Below are 27,745 nucleotides of genomic sequence, written 5' to 3'. Positions count from 1 at the left end.
TGGTTGTTTAATTGACTGAGCAAGACCTCTCATTATTCTTAGATTTTCCTTTGTTGTCCAGGGTACCTAGACCCAAAATTCACCACCTTCAGAACCTCCAAATGTAAGCCTGGGCATGCCCCTCATGTTGGTTTGACTTGGATGGCATTTTGACCACTAGAGCTTTGTTTGCTGTGTGAGTTTGGTTTTTTTTTTTAACATGCAAATGTTATGTTTGGTTGATCTGTGGTTAAACACTTCTTGAAAGTCTCAGACCTCAGCTTCTTGGTGATCTCATAAAATTTCCACAGACTGTGTGTCACTCACAACCTAAGTATCTGGAAGGAAACCCAACTTTAAAATGCAGTTCCCTGAAAGGTGATACGTCTGTTTTTCTAACATCTCCAAGTCACTGGAATGTGCATTGGCAATATTTCTAGACCAGATTTCTGGGGAACTGGCTCACTTGTCTAAGAGACACAGTTAATTTAAAGACACTAAAATCTCAACAAGCCTCTTGGCTACTCCATTGCAACTACACAGATGGCTGAGTTGGAGACTAGCATATATATTAGCTGAGACAAACAGGCATTTGTCCTGAAAGAAAAGTATTGTCCATTCTAAGAATGCCATTGACAAGATCATAAATGCAGTACGTGGTCAGACCATTGGTTGATAAAGCTCAACATTCCTTCCTTCCTTAATTCACTCATTCATTCAACATGTACTTTCTGCATCGGGGCTATGGGCCAGGCTCTCTGCTAAGCCCACATGGAATAGACACAATATCTGTCCAGTTGGGTAAACAATTACAGTGCACTGTAGAGTTGTTCCACTGGTGGAAGAGTGACCAGCCTTGCCCTGGAGGAGTTGTGGGGACTTCCTAGAAAAGGCTCCACTTGAATTGGGTCTGTAAGTGGTAGTTTTCCAGTCTTAGAAGAGAGTGGCAGGGGAACCTCAAGGAAGTAAGTGTGACAAAGGCATGGCATCGAGAAAGAGCACTCTCTGTTCTTAGGACCTTGGACAGCCCAGAACACAGGGGCACCAGGAACATTCCTGTGGGAACACGGTGACTTGGTCTTCATCGGTTGACCTTCACAACATTTCTATCTAATATCCAGGAATTTATCTGACCTCTTCTTGGACCCATTTTTAATTTTCATCTTGAACACATTATGGGGGTAACATGTTCCATTTATAGGCCACAGGTTGTTAAAGATGTACTTCCTTTTATTTGTCCTAAAATACTTCTCTGAATGATCACCAGCAGGGTAATTTTTTTCTCTTTTTATAATTGCAGCGTGTTGGTACTCCTACCTAATCCCCAGGAGTCACACAGATAAAGAATGGATTCGAAACGCACTGTTGAAATCCTGACTGTGGTAACTGGGGCCACCTAAAAGCCAAAATCCACCCTCCTCACCTTCCACGTCACACCCACATAGGCTACATGTTGCTTTTTTTGTAACACTCCCCCTCTTTGATGACCTCCCTCGATGTTAATGTTCTTTTATTTGTTTTGAAAATAAAACCAGAAACCCAATTTATTAATGGCAACGAGAACTAGATCTGCTGAGTGACTTACGGTAGCCAGAGCAGGACATTCTCCCTGTGCAGCTGGGAGGAATCTGAGCCTGGGCTGCTGGTTGGAAGGATCTAGATGCTGAATGGCACCAGGTGCTGATAGCCTGTGGTGTCCATCTCCACAATAAAGACTCACCTGGGCTAGACTGGCCAAGTCTGAGGCCTGGGATGGACCCTCCCAAGGTGAGACTCTGGAGAGCCACTTGCTTCTGATACCATAAGGATAAAAATGTTCCCAGAAGGGAAAAGTCCTTATAAATGGAATAAAAGATGGCTTTGTGAACAATGTTCCTCCATACCCCAGCACGCTTTGGGATGCTGTCCTGAAACAGGATGCTATTATCCAGAGCCATTCTGGAATTTTAAAAGGAAGGGACAGAATTCTAGTCTTGAACAATCCCTGGAGTAAATTGTTAGCTCCTTGTGTGTGACTTTTTCTCCTCCTACTGAGAAAACAAAACTTGTACAGTTCTGCCCTGGGCCCTTTCCCCTTGGTTTCTCCTTGCCTTTTGGCTCAACTTACCTCAGCCTTCTCACCCTCCCTGTGTAGTGTCACCCACTCTCACGGCAGCCAGTAGAACTGAGGGGCTGGATAAGGAGCACAATGCCAGTCTGAGACTAAGTGAAGGAGAGACGGGAGGAAGGGCTGGTGGAAGCATCTCAAGCCACCAGCAATCTAAGGAAGTTTGACAAGCCTGCAGGGGTGCCCTCGAGCCAAACTGCAATCAGAAGCGTCCTGGCCTCCAAGGAACAGGCTGCCTTAACACCCCTGCCACGTTCAGTCACTGGCCAGAAGTGTGTGTGGTAAGCATGGCCTTGGCACATGGTGATAGATTTCAGAGCGCAGCAGCTGGGCCTTGGGCAGTTAAGTTCCCTGAACTTGGAGGTCTGTGAGATCCATGCTTATGGCTGCCATACTTGGAGTCCTCCTCACCTCATCCCCACCCACCCAGCTTCTACCACCCTTTAGATCTTAGTTGAAACATCACTTCCTCAGGGAAGTCATCTCAAACCCTTGGATTGACCAGGCTTCCTTGCTCTCTGCTCCCACAACACATACCTTTTCTATAAGTTCCTGTTTAATTACCTGACTCCCCAGATGCACTCTGAACTCAGAAGGGCTGGAACTGTGTCTATATTGCTCCCCACTGAATCCACACTACGTGCAACACCTGGCCCCTGGAAGACAATAAGTGTTGAATGAACGAATGACTAGTCGCTGATGCAGCTGAGATAGCTCAAATTGTGTGACAATCTTCGTTTCAGGGAATATGCTTATGAAATTGCTCGCTCTAGATAAAAGCTTCACATTTATGTGGTATTTTCAATTTTCAGGCTGAGCTTTCAGAACAATTTAAGAAACCCCTTGAGGGAAACATTTCAAGTTAGAGCAATGCTCCTGAGTCACGGTGGCTATTTCCCAATTCCATCTTGGAATAGAGTCTGGGGCAAAACGAGATGGAGACAACAGGTTTCAGGAGAAACCTAAATCCTCATACTGATTTGATCACTAACAGGATCTTAAATTTCTCCTCTGGAAACCTGTGTTCATACTTCTTGGGTTAGTAAGAGCTCTAAACGACATAATAGGTGTAAGAATGTGCTGGCTAGTTCTGATGCCAGCCCAACCTGGATTGTTTTACTACTGCTATTCTTTATGGACTGTAGGTCAGGGTGAGGGGAGTACGGAGGTGAGTGAATGAAGGGGAGGGAAGATGTAGATCAGGACATCAAGACTCCCCAAAATATTTGGGGGAGAAGTTGTGCTTTGGAAAATAGCACAGGGGTTCAGAGAAGACAGTTTCCTGAAAGGACACCAGACCTGTCTGAAAACTAAGGAGGGATGTATAAGCCATGGAGACCCATTCATATGACTGTGCATTGGGTGTAAAAATAGGACCCTGAGGTTGCCAGACTCTGCAATGATTGCCTTAGTTCTAACTAATACTCTTAACTGGGAAAAATGTGGGCAGTTCTGCGGTATGAAGCAGCACTTCCTGACAAAGAAGTCTGTGGATCCATTTAAGATGTTCCGAGCAGTGTCCCTCAAGATGTCTAAAATGCCTCAGCCAAGTTGGCCAGAGCCTTCGGAAACATTACATGCTGCTGAGAACCATGTGGGTTGGCAGAAGCTGCTCTGTGCACAGATCAGTTCATCCTCAGCCCACCAGGGACGAGCCACTGGGGCCGCTCCCTGCTTCCAGAGCACCCAGTGGAAGCACCTAGGGATATGAGCCCCTTCCTGGTTGTTCCTGAAGTTGCATGGCATGCTTGGAATGAATACTGGCATCAGAGAACCCAGAGATCTGGGTTCAAGCCTTGAGGTCACCAAATCAGCTCTGGGACCTTGGGCTAGCTCCTTAACGATGACATTTTCGTCTATAAAATGGAGCTAGAGTAGCAGCCTTCCTCACAGATTTGGTGTAAGAATTTCATATCATGTATGTCAAGTATCTGGAACACAGTAAATGTTCAGTAAATGAGAATTATTCTTATTTAACTTAGGAGTGGAAAACAGACCTGATTTGGACACTGGTTTTGCTACTTAGTAGCTGTGTGACCTTGGGCATGTTACTTAACCTCTTTGAACGTCGTTATTTTCCTTATTTGTAAATTGGGAAAATACTACTTAACCTGCCGTGGTGCTGTAAGAATTAGAGTTAATTTAAGAAAGGTGCCTAACTAAGTAACTGGCACATAGTAGTAGTACTCAATAAAAGTTATCTGTCAGGATTATTTGTAGATCAAAGAAAGAATAAAAATTCTTGATTTGGTTTGTACAGAGCAAGTATGTGTAAGGATAACAAGCAAATCTGAATTGTTCTGTGGGAAACAAATTGTCTTCTAAGACAGGCTGCCTTATTTCCCCAGGTTAGGCCAGTTCTGAACCTGTGGGCAACAGAGGCAGAGGCTGGGGACTGGCCCTAGGGCCTGGAAGGGTCAGACCCCAGCCCCCTCCTATGAGGGCCTCCTTCATCTGTCCATTTGCCAGGAAATATTTTCGCTTCCAGCCTCAGGTGCCCTGAGAAGAAGTGAAACATTAGGTCACCATTACTTATACTGCCACAGAATTTTCAGACCATGAGACTCCTATCTCTCCCCAGGCTGGGCTGGCCTGTCCCCAAGAAGGAAGGAAGCCAGGAAGTGGATGAGGTTACAAAACTATTTTATATCTGTTCTGTTTTTAATTGATTTCACAGTGCAGGAAGAAAAATCGGAATCTTTCCTACATTACCTTTCAATGCAGGAGTCCTCCTCTGGTTAGGAAACCCATCTGGGGAAGAGTTGGAGTTGGTCTTTGTGTGGTCAGTGTTCCTCCCTGCATCCTGCAAGCCCGGGCAGCACCAGCCCTGCTCCCATCAGTGGGTCCCCTGTGAGCCACCCCCTTTACACACTGGTTTGGAGAGAGGGGGAGCCCTGCCTTTGCCCTGGGCTCCAAAAGGGCCCAACTCTTTTCCACTTAGTGTAGCCTCCCTGTCAGCTGGGGTCTCCCAGACCCTTATATCCAGGTACCACAGGCTCTGTGGAAGCCCAAGTCCTCCTGGGATTTTCATGGATTCCTGGTGGGATGCAGGGGTGACTAACTTTTTACAATTATCTTTGGCCTCGCAAATTTTTTGCACCTTGTGGCAGGAAAGCTGCCCCCCGTCCAGCACCCCTGAAAATGGTGTGTGATGTGTTCTTTGTCAGGATTTGATGGTTGTAAGGAGTGGTCACATAATGAGCAACAGAGAAATCAGTGAACACATGTATGTTTCAGACTTCCATTCTTATAAGGCTGTTCAGCCATCTAGCCATTCATGTGGGAGGATGGGGGTACATCTGCATTTATTAACTATTTTTTAATATGAACTCTGCCTTTATGGAGGGAAACTGGGTAACTGAAGAACAAGGAGGTGGGAGATTTTGCATATCTTTTTAAAATTTTGTACCATTTATATGTACAACTATTGTGTGCCTACATGTGCACATGCACGCATGCACACACACACACACACACACACACACACACACACACACACATCCCACATCCCTCATTCTTTCTCCCTATGCCATCTAAAATGCTCTAGCCCCTTCTCTCTACAGAGCTAATCCTTCAAGGGCTGATTTCAAAAAGTCTTCTTTTCCCAACTACTCAAGTCCTCTGTAGTCCCTTTTCACCCTCTCTGAACCCTGAATTTCCAGTCAGTCTTGCTAAGGTTGGGACCTACTGCACAAACCATCTCATAATGTAAGAGTGTAACATAGTGTCAGTTTCCTGAGAGCTGTGCTTGTCTCTAGTCAATTCCTTAAAGGTAGAGACCAGCCACAGCTTAGTTTCTCTGGATCTCTCACAGCACATAGCTGAACAAATGAATTAGAGGCAAAGGCAAAACTAGACAATTCTGAAGGAAAAGGGCATGGCTAAAACAAAATGCCCTTTGGAACCTCTATCACGCCTGGTATTAGCTCTTACTGCTCCCAGAACCAGTGGGAATGATGGAAGTGAGAAGCTGCTGTCACTGGACCCATTACCTGTCTCTGTTCCATGGCAATGAGAACAGTTGGGTCTTTTCAAGGGGATGTGTTTTGGATGAACATCCCCATATAGGAACATACATGCTTATACAACATATACCTCAGCAGGTAGTAATCTTTTTGCTGATGGAGGGTCTTGCCTCGATGTTGATCGCTGCTGACTGATCACGGTGCTGGTTGCTGAAGGCTGGGATGGCTGTGGCCACTTCTTAAAATGAGACAACAATGAAGTTTGCTACACTGATCGACTCTTTCTTCCATGAATGATTTCTCTGTAGCATGCAATGCTGTGTGATAGCATTTTACCTACAGTAGAGCTTATTTCAAAATTGGAGTCAATCTTTTCAAACCCTCCCACTGCTTTATCAACTAAGTTTATGTAATATTCTAAATCCTTTGTTGTCATTTCAACAATCTTCACAACATCTTCACCAGGAGTAGATTTCATCTCAAGAAACTACTTTCTTTTCTTATCCAGTAGAAGCAATTCCTTATCCGTCAATTCAATTTTTGTCTTGAGATTGCAGGAATTCAGTCACATCTTCAGGCTCCACATCTAATTCTAACTCTCTTGATATTTCCACCACATCTACAATGACTTTCTTCACTGAAGTCTTGAATCTCTCAAAGTCATCCATGAGGCTGGAATCAACTGCTTCCAAACTCTTAATGTTGAGATTTTCCCATGAATCACACATGTTCTTAATGACATCTAGAAAGGTGAATCCTTTCCAGAAGGTTTTCAATTTATCCTTCCCAGATCCATCAGAGGAATCACTACCTATGGCAATGATAGCCTTGCAAAATATAATTCTTAAATAATAAGACTTGAAAGTTGAAATGACTCCTTGATCGGTGGGCTACAGAATGGCTCTTGTTAGCAGGCATGAAAAAAACATTAAACTCATTGTCTCCATCACAGCTCTTGGGTGACCAGGTGCATTGTCAACAAGTAGTAATATTTTGAAAGGAATCTTTTCTTTTTCAGAGCAATAGTTCTCAAGAGGGGGCTTAAAATATTCAGTAAACCATGTTGTTAACAGATGTGCTGTCATCCAGGCTTTGTTGTTCCATTTATAGAGCACAGGCGGAGTAGATTTAGCATAATTCTTAAGGGCCCTAAGATTTTCAGAATGGTAAATGAGCATTGGCTTCAACTTAAAGTCACCAGGTAAGGGCTTCCCTGGTGGTGCAGTGGTTAAGAATCTGCCTGCTGGTGCAGGGGACACAGTTTTGAGCCCTGGTCTGGGAAGATCCTACATGCCATGGAGCAACTAAGTCCATGTGCCACAACTACTGAGCCTGTGTTCTCAAGCCCATGAGCCACAACTACTGAGCCCACGTATCACAACTAATGAAGCCCACACACCTAGAGCCCGTGCTCTGCAACAAGGGAAGCCACTGCAATAAGAAGCCTATGCACCACAACGAAGAATAGCACCGGTTCACCACAACTAGAGAAAGCCCACACGCAGCAACAAAGACCCAATGCAGACAAAAATAAATAAATAATTAATTAAATTTAATAAAAATAAAAAGGTCACCAGGTGCCCTAACCCCCAGCAAGAGAGTCAGGTTGTCCTCTGATGCTTTGAAGCCAGGCATTGACTTCTCCTCTCTAGCTATGAAAGTCCTAGATGGTATCTTCCAATAGAAGGCTACTTTGCCTACACTGAAAATTTTAGTGTTGCCACATTCATTAATTGTCTTAGCTAGATTTTCTGGATAACTTGCTGCAGCTTCTACATCAGCATTTGCTGCTTCACCTTGCACTTTGTTGTTAATGGAGATGCCTTCTTTCCTTGAACCTCTGCTAGCTTCAAACGTTTCTTCTGCAGCTTCCTCACCTCCCTCAGCCTTCAAGAATTGAAGAGAGCTGGGGCCTTAAGCTTTGGCTTAAGGGAATGTTGTGGCTGGTTTGATCTTCTTCCCAGATCAAGGAAACTTTCTCCTTATCAGCAATAAGGCTGTTTCATTTTCTTATTTTTCATATATTTACTGGAGTAGTAATTTAATATCCCTCGGGAACTTTTCCCCTTTGTATTCGCAATGTGGCTAAATGTTTGGTGCAAGAAGCCTAGCTTTCCCCCTATCTTTGCTTTCAATATGCCTTCCTCACTAAGTTTGATGATTTCTAGCTTCTGATTTAAAGTGAGAGATGATGTAAGACTCTTACTTTCACTTGAAATCTTAGAAGCCATTATAGGGTTATTAACTGCCCTAATTTCAATATTATTGTGTCTCAGGGAATAGGGAGGCCTCAGGAGAGATGGGGGAAGGCTGGTTGGTGGAGAAGTCAGAGCACACACATTTTGATTACTTTTGCTGTCTTATTTCTCCAAAGAAGACATACAGATGGCCAATAGGCACATGAAAAGATGCTCAACATGGCTAATTATTAGAGAAATGCAAATCAAAACTATAATGAGGTACCATCTCACACCAGTCAGAATGGCCGTCATTAAAAGTCTATAAATAGGGCTTCCTTGGTGGCGCAGTGGTTGAGAGTCCGCCTGCCAATGCAGGGGACACGGGTTCGTGCCCCGGTCTGGGAAGATCCCACATGCCGTGGAGCAGCCATGAGCCATGGCCGCTGAGCCTGTGCGTCGGAGCCTGTGCTCCGCAACGGGAGAGGCCACAACAGTGAGAGGCCTGCGTACTGCAAAAAAAAAAAAAAAAAAAAAAAAAAAAAAAAGTCTATAAATAACAAATGCTAGAGAGGGTGTGGAGAAAAGGGAACTTTTTTCCCACTGTTGGTGGGAATGTGCATTGGTGCAGCCAATGTGGAAAACAGTATGGAAATTCCTCAGAAAACTAAAAATAGAATTACTTATATGACCCAGCAATCCCACTCCTGGGCATATATCTGGACAAAACTATAATTCAAAAGGACACACGCAACTCTATGTTCATAGCAGCGCTATTCACAATAGCCAAGACATGGAAACAATCTAAATGTCCATCAACAGATGAATGGATAAAAAAGGTGTGGTCCATATATTATACAGTGGAATACTACTCAGCCATAAAAAGAACGAAATAATACCATTTGCAACAACATAGATGGGCCTCAAGATTTTCATACTAAGTAAAGTAAGCCAGACAAAGACAAATACCATATGATATCAGTTATATGTGGAATCAAAAATATGACACAAATGAACTTATCTATGAAACAGAAACAGAATCATGGACATAGAGCACAGACTGGTGGTTGCCAAGGGGTAGGGAGTTGAGGGATGGATGGAGTGGGAGATTGGGGTTAGCAGATGTAGGCTTTTATATCTAGAATGGGTAAATAACAAGGTCCTACTGTATAGTACAGAGAACTATATTCAATATCTTATGATAAATCATAAAGGAAAAGAATATTTAAAAAATGTATATATATATGTGTGTGTGTATGTATAATTGAATCACTTTGCTGTACAGCAGTAATTAACACAACATTGTATATCAACTATACATCAAATTTTTAAAAAGTTTGCTATCTTCTCTAGGTGTAGTTTGTGGCACCTCAAAATAATCGTAACATCAAAGATCACTGATCACAGATCACCTTAACAAATATAATAATAATAAAAAAGTTGGAAATATTGTGAGAATTACCAAAATGTGACACAGAGAAAAACGTTGTTGGAAAAATGGCACTGACAGACTTCCTCGATGCAGGGTTCCCACAAACCTTCAGTTTGTAGAAAACGCAGTTACCTGCGAAGCACAATAAAGTGAAGTGCAATAAAACGAGATATGTCTGTATAGACTATGTTTTTCCCTATAAATACATACTATGTATAAAAAACTCATAAAGTTTAATTCACAAATTAAGCACAGTAAGAGAATTTCTGAATTGTCCTCATCACTCCACTTGCCCTTCGAGGCCATTATTAAGTAAAATAAGGGTGGCTCGAACGCAAGCAATATCGCGACAGTTGATCCCATAACCCAGATGGACGTTAAGTGACTAATGGCAGGATATGCTGGACAAAGGGATGATTCACTTCCCAGGCTGGATGGAGTGGGATGGCACAAAATTTTGTCATGTTACATAGAATGGCCCACAATTTAAAACTCATGAACTATTTCTGGAATTTTCCATTTCATATTTTTGGACAAGTTGACCATAGGTAATTGCAACAGGGGTAAGTGGGGACTGCTGTACTCCTCGCTTTTGAAAATGGAACCCAAACAGAAGAATGCCTCCCTCCTACAGCTGACCCCCACTCCCCAGGAGGGACTGGGAGGGGTAAGGAGGTCCCACCACCCAAAGCCCTAGAGGCTCTTACAGTGTTCCTTCCCCTCCCCTGTTTAGCATGAATGGTGATGACCCTCAGCTGGTGCTCCCACATGAAGCAACCAATTCCAGGAAGCTCCAACCCAACTGACCCAGGCCTGCGGGCCCTGCCATGGTTCCTCCGGGGCAGTCACAGTTCCATAAAACTCCAGGCACAGAAGGCAAAAGGCTTCATCCTCCCTGCCTCAGGCCTTCCAGAAATGCCTCTCCCAGGGACCAAGACTCCGCTGCCCTCTGTGATGCAGCTAAATGCCAGAATTAGCCAGACTCCTCTCCCGCCATCACCTTCCACAGCCCCTTCATCTCTAAAGCCTGAAACTCGGACGTCTGCTTTGGGAGCCCAAAATAAAGTCTTATTTCCTTTCAAGTTCAAACTGCATCTGCCTGGGATTAGCAGAACAGCTAGTCTGCCACGCGGTGTCTCCCTCCATTTCTGGAAAACCCTGAAAGATGCAGCCCGGTAAGCGTTTATCTCTCCATCTGCCACTTGTGGTGCCACCATGGCAGTCTGAGCCCCCGGTTCACCTCACGCCCTCTTGTAACTCAGTTCTCCAGGATGAGCTCTTTTACACACGTAGACTCACTGCCAGTAGGTGCTGGACACCTCCCCCACCCCCTCACCCTTCCTTGATCCCACACAATTTAACTCCCTAGTCTAGGACAGAAGGCAGTGTTTCCTGAATATTTGGGAGCTAAGAAAAGTGGATAACTGTGTTCTTCCTAAAGCTCACAGGCCCCAAAACTCCAACCTCTGGGCCATGCATAGCTCCCAACAGGCTCTCCCACCCTCAAGAATCTTTAGATCAACACTGATTCTAGATCCCCTAAGACCCCTTTCCAGAGAGCAGGGGGCATTGTCCCCTTCTCCTGGCCTATGGCCGGCTCATGCTGCACCAGCACAACTGGCCCTGGGAACCTCCATTTCCTTCGAGAGAAGCCCCATCTCTGATTTCCCAGGGCCCAGATAAGACAGCTTCACTACTCAATCTTGCATTGCCTGTGTTATACTAATTTAAACACCATGTGGAGTATGATACGCAATATAATGGCCACCTCCCTCTACCAAAGATATACACATTTTAATCCCCAGAACCTGTGAATACTGCTGGTTACTTGACAAAGGGGAATTAAGGTTTCAGACAGAACTGTTTGCCAATCAGCTGACCTTGAGATAGGGCGATTACATGCAGTGCTGGCCTGGACGCTGGAGGAAGGAGCCATGAGCCAAGGAATGTGGGAGGCCTTGGAAGCAGAGAAAAAAGCTCTACAGCCTCCAGAAAGGAACACAGCCCTGCCAGCACCTTGATTTTAGCCACACGAGAACCATGTCAGATTCTGACTTAGAATACTATAAAATCATATAAATTTGTGTTGTTTTAAGCTGCTAAGTTTGTGGTAGTTTATTATGGCAGCAACTAGGAAACCAATACATGGAGGATACCAAGAATTCAGTCTAAATTCTAACTTCAGTAAAAACTGTTCTAACTCTTCACCACTTAGCATCTAAATCTGCAGCTGTCATACTCAGATTCATGATGTCTTCACCATTTGCTTCAAGAATAACTTGCTTTACTTTGGTGTAAATAGACAGTTTATCCTGGTGACTTCCTTGAAAACAAGAGAATCTGTTCCAAAGTTTCAAGAGCCCATCTCCAGAAACCCAAATGGCAGTTCTCTTTTACAGCAATCCTAAAATGGCATTTCCCTTACTAAAATATAACCTACTTTAAGTTCTTCTTCTCTCGGAATCCTGATATGTAAATCACAGGTATCTCTCTAAGTCATCTTCCCTCCACTTCAATTGCTATTAGTGAGGTTCAAGGCCAGCTCTATCACTTGCTTGAAACACTGTGAAGGCCTCACTCCGCCCCCATTCTATTACTCAACACTACAGTGGAGGGATCTTTCTAGAATCTGATCATCCTCCTGTTGATAAACATTCCATGGCTCCCCATTGCTCTCAGGAGACCACACATGGCTTCCAAGCCCATGATCGGCCCCTGCCCATGTTTCTGGCCTCATTTCCAGCACACGTAGAACCAGCACCAAATGTGTAGTCACAGAGCACTGAGCGTCAGCCTATGGAATGGACTGTGCAAAGCAGATCCCCACACTTTCATGGCATCTAGCTTGTACAACACAGCTATGGCTGTGATGGTTTGAATTGTGTCTTCCCCAGACTCATGTCTTGAAGTCCCATCTTCCAGGACCTCAGAATGTGACCTTAATTGGAAGTAGGGTTTTTGCAGCTGTAATCTGTTAAAATGAGGTTATCTTGCAGAAGGTGGGCCCCTGTTCCAACATGACTGGGGATTCTTACAAAAAGGGGCAAGTGGACATAAGCACACATGCAGGAAGTGTGCCACGTGAAGATTGGAGGTACGTGGCCAGGAGCCAAGGAACCACCAGCAGCTAGGAGAGAGGTCTGGAGCAGATTCTTCCCTGGCACCTTCTGAGGGAGCATGGCCCCGATGACACCTTGATTTTGGAATTCTAACCAATTGAACTGTGAGGCAACAAACTTCAGTTGTTCTAAGCCACCTGAGTAGCGGTATTTTATTACAACAGTCCTAGGAAACTAATATAGTGGCCCCACTGGCTCCTCAGCTTCAGACTTCTCCAGCATTTGCCAGCAGTGCCTATGGCTCTCTGTGTGGAAATGTGGACACACAGTAGGGCTGTGAAGTAGTGAAGGTCACATTTGCAAAGATCCACAAAACTCATTACTACAAAAACTGAGAGGCCCCTGCCCTTTGCTCTCTCACTGCTTCTCAACTTCAAGGAAACCAGTGGCTAAGAAGAATTCATTAAAGGAGAGCATTAGTCAGTTTGCCTGCAGTGGGTTGGTTTTGTTCTCTTCCTCCTTAGAGATAATGAGGAGTGAAGAACAATTCAATATTCTCAAAACATCAAATGTTCCAGTGAGGTCAAAGCATGGCTTTCAACTCTTACCTTTGTTCCTGTTTCTTACTTCCACACAGTTTACTCCAATCCTTGTGTTCTCTTATTTTTTTAATACATTTATTTATTTATTATTGGCTGCGTTGGGTCTTTGTTGCTGTGCGCTGGCTTTCTCTAGTTGCGGCGAGCGGGGTCTACTCTTCGTTGCGGTGCGTGGGCTTCTCATTGTTGTGGCTTCTCTTGTTGCAGAGCATGGGCTCTAGGCGTGTGCGCTTCAGTAGTTGTGGTGCATGGGCTCAGTGGTTGTGGCTCACAGGCTCTAGAGTGCAGGCTCAGCAGTTGTGGCACATGGGCTTAGTTGCTCCATGGCATGTGGGATCTTCCCAGACCAGGTATTGAACCCCCGTCCCCTACATTGGCAAGCAGATTCTTAACCACTGTGCCACCAGGGAAGTCCCCCTTGTGTTCTCTTAATTAAAACCAAAATGGACTTGACTTTTCAGTCCCAGTTAATAAGAGGTGAAGCCAGCCTGTTATGTCTGGGCTCCAGAAACTGCTCCGAACAAGATGTACCTGCAAGAAAAGACTGTGCCGGGGAAGAGCAAACACAGTAAGTCACCGCCCCTTCCTGGCAGGACTACTGTCTTCTGTGTGGGATCCAGGAGGCTGATTCTCAGATAGGTCCCACCATCTCTGGGAAGGAGACTAACTGGACACAAGGCCCCTACTTGGAGTGGGTGAGGCTGGAACAAGGGGCCAGAAAGTAGGTTGGGGACTCACGTCAGATTTGCTCTTAATCTCCAGGTGGAGAAATGTCCATAGGAAAGGGTGAGGAGGTGAAGGCCAGGCTTGAGGAGGAGGAGGAGAGGGAGAAAGGAGAAAAAGAAAGCAGACGGAAGGACTAAAAGGAGGGAGGGAGAGACTGAAAAGAAAATGGTTTCAGGGCTGATGGAGGGAGAGAGCCTGTGTCCTGTGGTCAGGCCCAGAGACTGTCTGTAGTTGGCCCTGTCCTTGTCAACTTGGCCCACCAGAGGTGAGCTTGTGCCCCAGGCAAGACTGCCTTCCCACATAGGAGGACCATGCAGTGCCATGTAAAGGGCTTCCATAAAGGCCAACCCACCCCCAAACGTCTTCCCCATAAGCCTGACATTTGCCTCAGATTTCTTTGCTATTTGTCCCTGTGGATTAAATCTTTGTCTTGAAGCAAATAACTAAAGCTAAGACTTCTTGAATGTTTACATCCTCCAAGCACTGTTCTAAGTGTCGTACATGTATCAGCTGACTTCATCTGTAAAATAGCTTCCCAAGGTGGGTGCCATGATAGTCATCATTCTCTCCACATTTCAGATGAGGAAACTGAGGCACAAACTAGTGGAGCAACTTACATAATGTCATCAAGCTGGTAAGTTGTAGAGCCAGGATTTGAACCCAGTCTGGCTGATTCCAGAGTCCACATTCTTCCCATTGCACTATACTTATTCTCCAAATGAAAACCATCAGGAACTCTCCCACCATGGCTTTCAAAGCCATGTGTTGCTCCTTAATTGGGTTTTTTAGGATGAGAGGTTGTTTTGAAGATAATTAAAGAGAAACACTTGGAACCATCGCCTCTGAGCACCTCTCTGTAGTCCTCCAGCTGGGTTCACTAACAATTACTGTTCACAGCCTCGTGCCTTCCCCCCCACACACCCCTGAGCTATAACTGGAAAGCAATAGACAGGCTCCACAAATCATAAGACTCAGCCTCATTACCTCATAATATAATGTGTAAAGGCAGGTCATCAGGCTGGCAAAGCTGTTACATCAAGTACCATTACTTAATTTTTGGAAGCCGAATGACAACACTGGATGATAGAAAAACAAGCCTGCTTGTTATTTTGAGTTTACTGACGCTTTGCTCTCAAGAAAAATACAACCTAAGCTTCTAAAGGCAGTGAGATTATGTAACAGTATTATTACCCAAAACAACAATAACAACCATCACAAAAATAGTACTCTTAGGCAAATTTATCCATTAGAATGGAATGGTAGATCTGAAAATTACCTGATTTTACAGTGGATAACACTGAGGCACAGAAGGTATACAGGTTTAAATGATTTACTGAAGGTCGCATATAAGTCAGTAGCTTTTAATCCTAACAGTACATCAAAATCACCTACAGAAGCATCTAAATATGCAGCTACTTGGGAACCACTCCAGACTTGCTGAGTCAGGACCTCAGGTGGGTGGCATCAAAGGGCAGCTGGACAGGTTTATTAGTGACAAAAACCAGGAGCCAAGGGTCTTGACCCCCACACATTCTCTCCCCCACCCCCTGTTGTCTGCTTTCCCACTCTCATTATTCCCAGGATATATAGAAGAGAAAGACATACACACAGGCCGCTCTGTTTCATACACATACACAAAAACCTTAAGCAACATTTCCCTGTAATTGCACAGCACCTACCTCTATTTTGATACTTATCATAGTGCATTAAAAGTATCCCCTGACCCTGTGCCATAGAGAGTGATGTCTGACAAGGAAGTGCCTTCATTTTCTTAAGTTTTCTATATCCCGATAACAATATAAAGGAATAGAAATGAGGATATGTGGAAAACGCTGAGTGTGTATGTGAATAGGAACAATTAGAATCTCTTACTTGATGGGGCCCAAGATATTCTGAGAATAAGTATGTGACAGGAAGGGACATGTGTCAGAATTACTTAAAGACCATGAGGAAATCTTGGTCAGCGGCACAGATTCAACCAATGTGGGAAGTTTCTCATTATGCTCCAAGCCCACATAAATTTTGGGTAAAATATAACAACAAAATGTTATTGTTGTTGTCATCATTATTACTGTCATTTCATAGCCAAACTCAAAACTAAGCAAGGAAATTTCCCAGGTACCAGGAAGGAAGTAGAAACTCAAACTCATAAAGTTGAGCAGGGGCTAAAAGCAGACTGTCCACAGGGACATGAGAAACAGGTGCTGGCAGAGAAGATGTGTGTTAACAGCCATGGGAACAGAATTAGGCTTCAGGCCAGCAGGTGGTAAGAAGTAGAAACTGACCTCTTTGAATAAAGCTAAAAGCCAGAAAGAGATATTCCTCCCATGAAATAAGGACTAGAAGACTCTGCCCACTGGTCTAAGGAACAGCAGGAAGCTGACCATCTGGCCAACACTGTGGGTGGTGAAAGAGTAGACCTATAGAAATCAAACTTCCAAAATTGTACCGTGTGTAGGTGTTAGTCAGAATTTCTCCAAACCATAACCAAATGAAGTTATACTCAAAAAATAAATATAAAAAGTACCCAGGAATGAACTCTGCAAAGGCAAATGTGAACCAAGTGATACAGATGCCTGCACAATACAAGTTCACAGAGCTCTAACAGGAAACTTTACCTACTGAAGATGAATTCATGGTAAATATGTCTAATACTAGGAAGAAAGGAACTATCTTGAAATATAGTCAACAGATGAGATAGTTGGGAAAATTTGTACCCCAATAAACGACACATGATGGAATAATATGAAAAGATTTTTTAAATGAGTATGTCTAAAATATTCAAAAAGAGTAAAAGATACAAAGTAACATGAAAAAGACACGTTACTTTTTCATAATATCTTTTGCTTTATTTTAGTAAACAAAATAGTAACATGCAAATACAAGAAAGCAGCATTTTCTGATATTATTATATATACCTGAAAAATATAAGCAAATGAATGGGAAACAATAATGGGACACAGTAAGGTGGTTAGGACAAGGTTAATAGAGAAATCAATGATCTTCCAATATAAAAGCAATAGCCCCTTAGAACATAATAACAAAAGATCTCACTTATAATAAACACAATAACCAAAACATAAAATACCTAGAAATAAATATGAAATATTTAAGATCTATATGAAGAAAACTTTAAAATGCTACCGAGATATGCAAAAGATGACTTGATAAAATGTAAAGACAAACCTTACTCGTGCATAGGAAGATGTGATATCAAAGAATGTTAAATATCCCTAAATTTAATCTATTCTTGACTATTTATTTTTCAGAAACAGAATTTGAAGAAATAATGGCCAAAATTTTTCCAAACTTAGTGAAAACTATATACCCACAGGTCCAAGAAGATCAGCAAAATCCAAGCAAGTTAAAGACAAACCACACAAAAATGTATCATAACCAAATTGCTGGAAACAAGAAACAAAGATAAAATTTTAAAGGCAGTCAGACTAAAATAAAGCAAAAGACATTACACATAGGAGAACAAAATTTTAAATTCCATTAACTGGGCATTAAAAACAATGGAAGCAAAAAGAAAAGAAAATGACATCTTTAAAATGCTGAAAGAAAAAAAAATAAAACTATTAGTCTAGAATTTATATCCAGCAATAATATTGTTAAAAAGCAAAGGTAAAATAAAAACAGTTTCAGGCAAACAAAAGCTAGGTGAATTCATTGCCAGCAGACTTTCACTAAAAGAAATGAAAGAGGATATTTTTCAAGCTGAAAGAAATACCAGACAGAAATTTGCACCTATACAAAGGAATAAAGAAAAATGGTAAACATCTAATATAAAGTAATTAAATATAAAATACTTATTTCTAATATTTAAACTTTTTAAAAAAGACATTTGGTTGTTTAAAGCAAAAATAATTTACCGTGGGATTTACAACATATGTAGAGGTAAAATGTATGACAAGGAAAATACAAAGGTTGGAAGAGAGAAGTAGAAACATACATATGCCATGTGATGTAATATGTGAAGACAGGTTGTAATATGTGAAGACAGGTTGTGATAAGGTGAAGATATATACTGTGAATTCTAGAATAACCACTATGAAAATAAGTTAACAAAAGAAAGAGCTATAGCCAATAAACCAATAGAGGAGGGAAAATAGAATAAAAAAGAACACTAAAAAAATTCAACAGAGGATAGGACAAGATGAAAAGAAGGAACAGAGATCAATTGAGACAAATAGAAAACAAATAGCAGGTGGGGCTAATGGCGGACACTGGGAGGGCTCATGCCAAGGAGTACTTCCTAGAATTTCTGCTGCCAGTGTCCTTGTCCTCATGGTGAGACATAGGAGACCCTCCAACACTAGCAGGTTACTACAGGAATGCCAAGGAGAGGGCAGACAGCAAGCAAGAAGAACTACAATCCTGCAGCCTGTGGAACAAAAACCACATTCACAGAAAGATAGACAAGATGAAAAGGCAGAGGGCTATGTACCAGATGAAGGAACAAGATAAAACCCCAGAAAAACAACTAAATGAAGTGGAGATAGGCAACCTTCCAGAAAAAGAATTCAGAATAATGATACTGAAGATGATCCAGGACCTCAGAAAAAGAATGGAGGCAAAGTTTGAGAAGATGCAAGAAATGTTAAACGAAGATCTAGAAGAATTAAAGAACAAACAAACAGAGATGAACAATACAATAACTGAAATGAAAAATACACTAGAAGGAATCAATAGCAGAATAACTGAGGCAGAAGAATGAATAAGTGACCTGGAACACAGAATGGTGGAATTCACTGCTGTGGAACAGAATAAAGAAAAAAGAATGAAAAGAAATGAAGACAGCCTAAGAGACCTATGGGACAACATTAAATGCAACAACATTCGCATTATAGGGGTCCCAGAAGGAGAAGAGAGAGAGAAAGGACCCAAGAAAATATTTGAAGAGATTACAATCAAAAACTTCCCTAACATGGGAAAGGAAATAGCCACCAAAGTCCAGGAAGCGCAGAGAGTCCCATACAGGATAAATGCAAGGGAAAAAAAGGCCGAGACACAAAGTAATCAAATTGGCAAAAATTTGTCTTGAAAGCAGCAAGGGAAAAACAACAAATAAGATGCAAGAGAATTCCCATAAGGTTAAGAGCTGATTTCTCAGCAGATATTCTACAAGCCAGAAGGGAGTGGCATGACATATTTAAAGTGATGAAAGGGAAGAACCTACAACCAAGATTACTCTACCCGGAAAGGACCTCATTCACATTCGGTGGAGAAATCAAAAGCTTTACAGACAAACAAAAGCTAAGAGATTTCAGCACCATCCAAGCAGCTCTACAACAAATGCTAAAGGAACTTCTCTCAGTGGGAAACATAGAGAAGGAAAGGATCTAAAAAAACAAACCCAAAACAATTTAGAAAATGGTAATAGGAACATACATATCGATAATTACCTTAAATGTAAATGGATTAAATGCTCCAACCAAAAGACACAGGCTCACTGAATGGATACAAAAATAAGACCCATGTATATGCTGTCTACAAGAGACCCACTTCAGACCTAGGGACACAGACTGAAAATGAGGGGATGGAAAAAGATATTCCATTCAAATGGAAATCAAAAGAAATCTGGAGTAGCAATACTCATATCAGATAAAATAGACTTTAAAATAAAGAATGTTACAAGAGACAAGGAAGGATACTACATAATGATCAAGGGATCAGTCCAAGAAGAAGATATAACAATTATTAATATTTATGCACCCAAAATAGAAGCACCTCAATACATAAGGCAACTGCTAACAGCTACAAAAGAGGAAATCGACAGTAACACAATAATAATAGGGGATTTTAACACCTCACTTACACCAATGGACAGATCATCCAAACAGAAAATTAATACGGAAACACAGGCTTTAAATGACACAATAGACCAGATAGATTTAATTGATATTTATAGGACATTCCATCCAAAAACAGCAGATTACACTTTCTTCTCGAGTGCGCACGGAACATTCTCCAGAATTGATAATACCCTGGGTCACAAATCAAGACTCAGTAAATTTAAGAAAATTGAAATCAGATCAAGCACCTTTTCTGACCACAACACTATGAGATTAGAAATAAATTACAGGAAAAAGAACATAAAAAACACAAACAGAGGGAGGCTAAACGATACGTTACTAAATAACCAAGAGATCACTGAAGAAATCAAAGAGGAAATCAGAAAATACCTAGAGACAAATGACAATGAAAACACGATGATCCAAAACCAATGGGATGCAGCAAAACCAATTCTATCAGGAAAGTTTATAGCAATAAAATCCTACCTCAAGAAAGAACAAACATCTCAAATAAACAATCTAACTTTACACCTAAAAGAATTAGAGAAAGAAGAACAAACAAAACCCAAACTTAGTAGATGGAAAGAAATCATAAAGATCAGAGCAGAAATAAATGAAATAGAAACAAAGAAAACAATAGCAAAGTTCAATAAAACTAAAAGCTGGTTCTCTGAGAAGATAAACAAAATTTATAAACCTTTAGCCAGACTCATCAAGAGGGAGAGGACTCAAATCATTAAAATTAGAAATGAAAAAGGAGAAATTACAACAGACACCGCAGAAATACAAAGCATCCTAAGAGACTACTACAAGCAACTCTATGCCAATAAAATGGACAACCTGGAAGAAATGGACAAATTCTTAGAAAGGTATAACCTTCCAAGACTGAACCAGGAAGAAATAGAAAATATGAACAGACCAATCACAAGCACTGAAATTGAAACTGTGACTAAAAATCTTCCAACAAACAAAAGTCCAGGACCAGATGGCTTCACAGGTGAATTCTATCAAACGTTTAGAGAATAGGTAACATCATCCTTCTCAAACTCTTCCAAAAAATTGCAGAGGGAGGAACACTCCCAAACTCATTCTGTGAGGCCACCATCACCCTGATACCAAAACCAAAGATACTACAAAAAAACAAAATTACAGACCAACATCGCTGATGAATATAGGTGCAAAAATCCTCAACAAAATCTTAGCAAAAAGAATCCAACAACACATTAAAAGAATCATACACCATGATCAAGTGGGATTAATCCCAGGGATGCAAGTCTTCTTCAATATATGCAAATCAATCAATGTGATACATCATATTAACAAATAGAAGAATAAAAACCATATGATCATCTCAATAGATGCAGAAAAAGCTTAGGACAAAATTCAGCACCCATTTGTGATAAAAACTCTCCAGAAAGTGGGCATAGAGGGAACCTACCTCAACATAATAAAGGCCATATACGACAAACCCACAGCAAACGTCATTCTCAATGGTGAAAAACTGAAAGCATTTCCTCTAATATCAGGAACGAGAAAAGGATGTCCACTCTCGTCACTCTTATTCACATAGTTTTGGAAGTCTTAGCCACAGCAATCAGAGAAGAAAAGGAAATAAAAGGAATACAAATTGGAAAATAAGAAGTAAAGCTGTCACTGTTTGCAGATGACATGATACTATACACAGAGAATCCTAAAGATGCCACCAGAAAACTACTAGATCTAATCAATGAATTTGGTAAAGTTGCAGGATACAAAATTAATGCACAGAAATCTCTGGCATTCTTATACACTAATGATGAAAAATCTAAAAGAGAAATTAAGGAAACACTCCCATTTACCATTGCAACAAAAAGAATAAAATACCTAGGAATAAACCTACCTAGGGAGAAAAAAGACCTGTATGCAGAAAACTATAAGACACTGATGAAAGAAATTAAAGGTGACACTAACAGGTGGAGAGATATGCCATGTTCTTGGATTGGAAGAATCAATATTGTGAAAATGACTATACTACCCAAAGCAATCTACAGATTCAATGCAATCCCTATGAATTTACCAATGTCCTTTTCTACAGAATTAGAACAAAAAAATCTGAAAATTTGTATGGAGACACAAAAGACCCCAAATAGCCAAAGCAGTCTTGAGGGGAAAAAAAAGACCTGGAGGAATCAGGCTCCCAGACTTCAGAATATACTACAGAACTACAGTAATCAAGACAATATGGTACTGGCACAAAAACAGAAATATAAATCAATGGAATAGGATAGAAAGCCCAGAGATAAACCCACACATCTATGATCAACTAATCTATGACAAAGGAGGCAAGGATACACAATGGAGAAAAGACAGTCTCTTCAATAAGTGGTGCTGGGAGAACTGCACAGCTACATGTAAAAGAATGAAATTAGAACACTCCCTAACACCATACACAGAAATAAACTCAAAATGGATTAGAGACCTAAATGTAAGACTGGACACTATAAAACTCTTAGAGGAAAACGTAAAAAGAACACTCTTCAACATAAATTCAGCAAGATCTTTTTTGATCTGCCTCCTAGAGTAATGGAAATAAAAATAAACAAATGGGACCTAATGAAACTTCAAAGCTTTTGCAAAGCAAAGGAAACTACAAACAAGATGGGAAGACAACCCTCAAAATGGGAGAAAATATTTGCAAATGAACCAATGGGAAAAGGATTAATCCCCCAAATATATAAACAGCTCATGAAGATCAATATTAAAAAAACAAACAACCCAATCCAAAAATGGGTAGAAGACCTAAATAAACATTTCTCCAAAGAAGACGTACAGATGGCCAAGAAGCACATGAAAAGCTACTCAACACCACTAATTATTAGAGAAATGCAAATCAAAACTACAGTGAGGTATCACCTCACACCAGTTAGAATGGGCATCATCAGAAAATCTACAAACAACAAATGCTGGAGAAGGTTTGAAGAAAAGGGAACCCTCTTGCACTGTTGTTGGGAATGAAAATGGATACAGCCACTATGGAGAACAGTATGGAGGTTCATTAAAAAACTATAAATAGAATTACCATATGATCCAGCAATCCCACTACTGGGCATATACCCAGAGAAACCCATAATTCAAACCGACACGTGTACCCCAATGTTCATTGCAGCAGTATTTACAATAGCTAGGACACTGAAGCAACTTCATGCCCATTGATAGATGAATGGATAAAGAAGATGTGGTACATATATACAATGGAACATTACTCAGCCATAAAAAGGAATGAAATTGGGCCATCTGTAGAGACATGGATGGATCCAGAGACTGTCATACAGAGTGAAGTAAGTCAGAAAGAGAAAAACAAATGTATATTAATGCATATATGTGGAGCCTAGAAAAATGGTACAGATGAACTGGTTTGCAGGGCAGAAATTTAGACATAGATGCAGAGAACAAACGTATGGACACCAAGTGGGGAAAGTGGTGGGGAGTGGTGTTGTGATGAAATGGGAGAGTGGGATTGACATATATATACCAATAATTATAAAATGGATAACTAGTAAGAATCTGCTGTACAAAAGATAGTTTTTCAAAAGAAAAAAACCAAATAGCAAATTTTGTATTTAAACCCAAGTGTATCAATAATTACATTAAATATAAATTGTCAAATACTCAAAATAAAAGTCAGAAATTGACAAATTCGATAAGGCCAGCAAGTACAAACTTCAAGAGAAGCCGAGTGAGCGTGGGGCAGAGCCTGGCACAATATACTCTGGATGCTCTCCCAGGCACAATTTCTTAGCAGATGTTAGTCTCCAAGGAAATGTGGTTGACTGTCAGTATGTGAAGAAATCAGTGCAAGGTGAATCGTTTTTCAAAAAGAAAATATGAATTTCTTTCCCAGTTTCAGTTTATAAATGTATTTTAGAACTCTAAAAAGAAAAAAGCAGAAAGATCGCAAAAGAGTAAGACACAGAGATCACCTTCCTCCCCACAAATACACCAGAAATACATCTACATGTGGAGCAACTCCTACAGAACAACTACTGAACGCTGGCAGAAGACCTCAGACCTCCCAAAAGGCAAGAAACTCCCCACGTACCTCGGTAGGGCAAAAGAAAAAAGAATAAACAGAGACAAAAGAATCGGGACGGGACCTGCACCAGTGGGAGGGAACTGTGAAGGAGGAAATGTTTCCACACACGAGGAAGCCTCTTCGCGGGCAAAGACTGCGGGTGGTGGAGGGGGGAAGCTTCGGAGCTGCGGAGGAGAGCACAGCAACAGGGGTGCGGAGGGCAAAGCGGAAAGATTCCTGCACAGAGGATCAGTGACGACCAGCATTCACCAGCCCGAGAAGTTTGTCTGCTCACCCACCAGGGCGGGCGGAGGGCTGGGAGCTGAGGCTCGGAGGTCGGATCCCAGGGAGAGGACTGGTGTTGGCGGTGTGAACACAGCCTAAAGGGGTTAGTGCACCACAGCTGGCCGGGAGAGAGTCCGGGAAAAACTCTGGAGCTGCCAAAGAGGCAAGAGAGTTTTTCTTCCCTCTGTGTTTCCTGGTGCATGAGGAGAGGGGATTAAGAGCACTGCCTAAACAAGCTCCAGAGATGGGCGTGAACCGCGGCTATCAGCGCAGACCCCAGAGACGGGCACGAGATGCTAAGGCTGCTGCTGCTGCCACCAAGAAGCCTGTGTGCAAGCACAGGTCACTGTCCACACCTCTCCTCCTAAGAGCCTGTGCAGCCCACCACGGCCAGGGTCCTGTGATCCAGGGGCAACTTCCCTGGAAGAACGCACAGCGTTCCTCAGGCTGGTGCAATGTCCCGCCGGCCTCTGCCACTGCAGGCTCACCCCGCATCCATACCCCTCCCTTCCCCTGGCCTGAGTGAGCCAGAGACCATGAATCAGCTGCTACTTTAACCCCGTCCTGTCTGAGCGAAGAACAGATGCCCTCAAACGACCCACACGCAGAGGCGGGTCCAAATCCAAAGCTGAACCCCAGGAGCTGTGTGAACAAAGAAGAGAAAGGAAAATTTCTCCTAGTAGCCTCAGGAGCAGTGGATTAAAGCTCCACAATCAACTTGATGTACCGTGCATCGGTGGAGTACCTGAATAGACAACGAATCATCCCAAACTGAGGAGGTGGACTTTGGGAGCAAAGATATATATTTTTTCCCCTTTTTCTCTTTTTGTGAGTTTGTATGTTTCTGTGTGTGATTTTGCCTGTATAGCTTTGCTTTTACCATTTAACTTAGGGTTCTGTCCGTCCTTTTTTTTGTTTTTACTTTAAAAATTTTTTTCTTAATAATTAATTTTTATTTTAATAACTTTATCTTATTTTATTTTACTTTAATTTATCCTCTTTCTTTCTTTCTACTTTTTCTCCCTTTTATTCTGAGCTGTGTGGATGAAAGGTTCTTAGTGCTCCAGCCAAGAGTCAGTGCTGTGCCCCTGAGGTGGGAGAGCCAACTTCAGGACACTGGTCCACAAGAGACCACCCAGCTCCATGTAATATCAAACAGTGAAAATCTCCCAGAGATCTCCGTCTCAATGCCAAGCTCCACCTTCACTCAATGACCAGCAAGCTACAGTGCTGGACACCCTATGCCAAACAACTAGCAAGACAAGAACACAACCCCATCCATTAGCAGAGAGGCTGCCTAAAATCATAATAAGGCCACAGACACCCCAAAATACACCACCAGAAGTGGACCTGCCCAGCAGAAAGATAAGATCCAGCCTCATCCACCAGAACACAGGCACTAGTCCCCTCCACCAGGAAGCCTACACAACCCACTGAACCAACCTTAGCCACTTCGGACAGACACCAAAAACAATGGGAACTACGAACCTGCAGCCTGCGAAAAGGAGACACCAAACACAGTAAGTTAAGCAAAATGAGAAGACAGAAAAATATACAGCACATGAAGGAGCAAGGTAAAAAACGCACCAGACCTAACAAATGAAGAGGAAATACGCAGTCTATCTGAAAAAGAATTCAGAATAATGATAGTAAAGATGATCCAAAATCTTGGAAATAGAATAGAGAAAATACAAGAAACGTTTAAGAAGGACCTAGAAGAACTGAAGAGCAAACAAACAATGATGAACAACAGAATAAATGAAATTAAAAATTCTCTAGAAGGGATCAAGAGCAGAATAACTGAGGCAGAAGAACGGATAAGTGACCTGGAAGATAAAATAGTGGAAATAACTACTGCAGAGCAGAATAAAGAAAAAAGAATGAAAAGAACTGAGGACAGTCTCAGAGACCTCTGGGACAATATGAAACACACCAACATTTGAATTATAGGAGTCCCAGAAGAAGAAGAGAAAAAGAAAGGGACTGAGAAAATATTTGAAGAGATTATAGTTGAAAACTTCCCTAATATGGGAAAGGAAAAAGTCAATCAAGTTCAGGAAGCACAGAGAGTCCCATAAAGGATAAATCCAAGGAGAAACACTCCAAGACACATATTAATCAAACTGTCAAAAATTAAATACAAAGAAAACATATTAAAAGCAGCAAGGGAAAAACAACAAATAACACACAAGGGAATTCCCATAAGGTTAACAGCCGATCTTTCAGCAGAAACTCTGCAAGCCAGAAGGGAGTGGCAGGACATATTTAAAGTGATGAAGGAGAAAAACCTACAACCAAGATTACTCTATCCAGCATGGATCCCATTCAGATTTGATGGAGAAATTAAAACCATTACAGACAAGCAAAAGCTAAGAGAATTCAGCACCACCAAACCAGCTCTACAGCAAATGCTCAAGGAACTTCTCTAAGTGGGAAACACAAGAGAAGAAAAGGACCTACAATAACAAACCCAAAACAATTAAGAAAATGGGAATAGGAACATACATATCGATAATTACCTTAAATGTAAATGGATTAAATGTTCCAACCAAAAGATACAGACTGGCTGAATGGATACAAAAACAAGACCCATATATATGCTGTCTACAAGACACCCACTTCAGACCTAGGGACACATACAGCCTGAAAGTGAGGGCATGGAAAAAGATATTCCATGCAAATGGAAACCAAAAGAAAGCTGGAGTAGCAATTCTCTTATCAGACAAAATAGACTTTAAAATAAAGACTATTAGAAGAGACAAAGAAGGACACTACATAATGATCAAGGGATTGATCGAAGAAGAAGATATAACAAGTGTAAATATTTATGCACTCAACATAGGAGCACCTCAATAAATAAGGCAAATACTAACAGCCATAAAAGGGGAAAGTGACAGTAACACAAACATAGTAGGGGACTTTAACACCCCGCTTTCACCAATGGACAGATCATCCAAAATGAAAATAAATAAGGAAACACAAGCTTTAAATGATACATTAAACAAGATGGACTTAATTGATATTTATAGGACACTCCATCCAAAAACAACAGAATACACTTTCTTCTCAAGTTCTCATGGAACATTCTCCAGGATAGATCATATCTTGGGTCACAAATCAAGCCTTGGTGAATTTAAGGAGATTGAAATCATATCAAGTATCTTTGCCAACCATAATGCTATGAAACTAGATATCAATTACAGGAAAAAATCTGTAAAAAAAACAAACACATGGAGGCTAAACAATACACTACTTAATAACCAAGAGGTCACTGAAGAAATCAAAGAGGAAATCAAAAAATACCTAGAAACAAATGACAATGGAGACATGATGACCCAAAACCTATGGGATGCAGCAAAAGCAGTTCTAAGAGGGAAGTTTATAGCAATACAATCCTACCTTAAGAAACAAGAAACATCTTGAATGAACAACCTAACCTTGCACCTAAAACAATTAGAGAAAGAAGAACAAAAAAACCCCAAAGTTAGCAGAAGGAAAGAAATCATAAAGATCAGATCAGAAATAAATGAAAAAGAAAGGAAGGAAACTATAGCAAAGATCAACAAA

Source organism: Stenella coeruleoalba (genome assembly GCF_951394435.1).
Source record: "Stenella coeruleoalba genome assembly, chromosome: 3".
Lineage (NCBI taxonomy): Eukaryota > Metazoa > Chordata > Mammalia > Artiodactyla > Delphinidae > Stenella > Stenella coeruleoalba.
The sequence above is the reverse complement of the archived record's forward strand: the minus strand, read 5'-3'. Positions refer to the sequence as shown.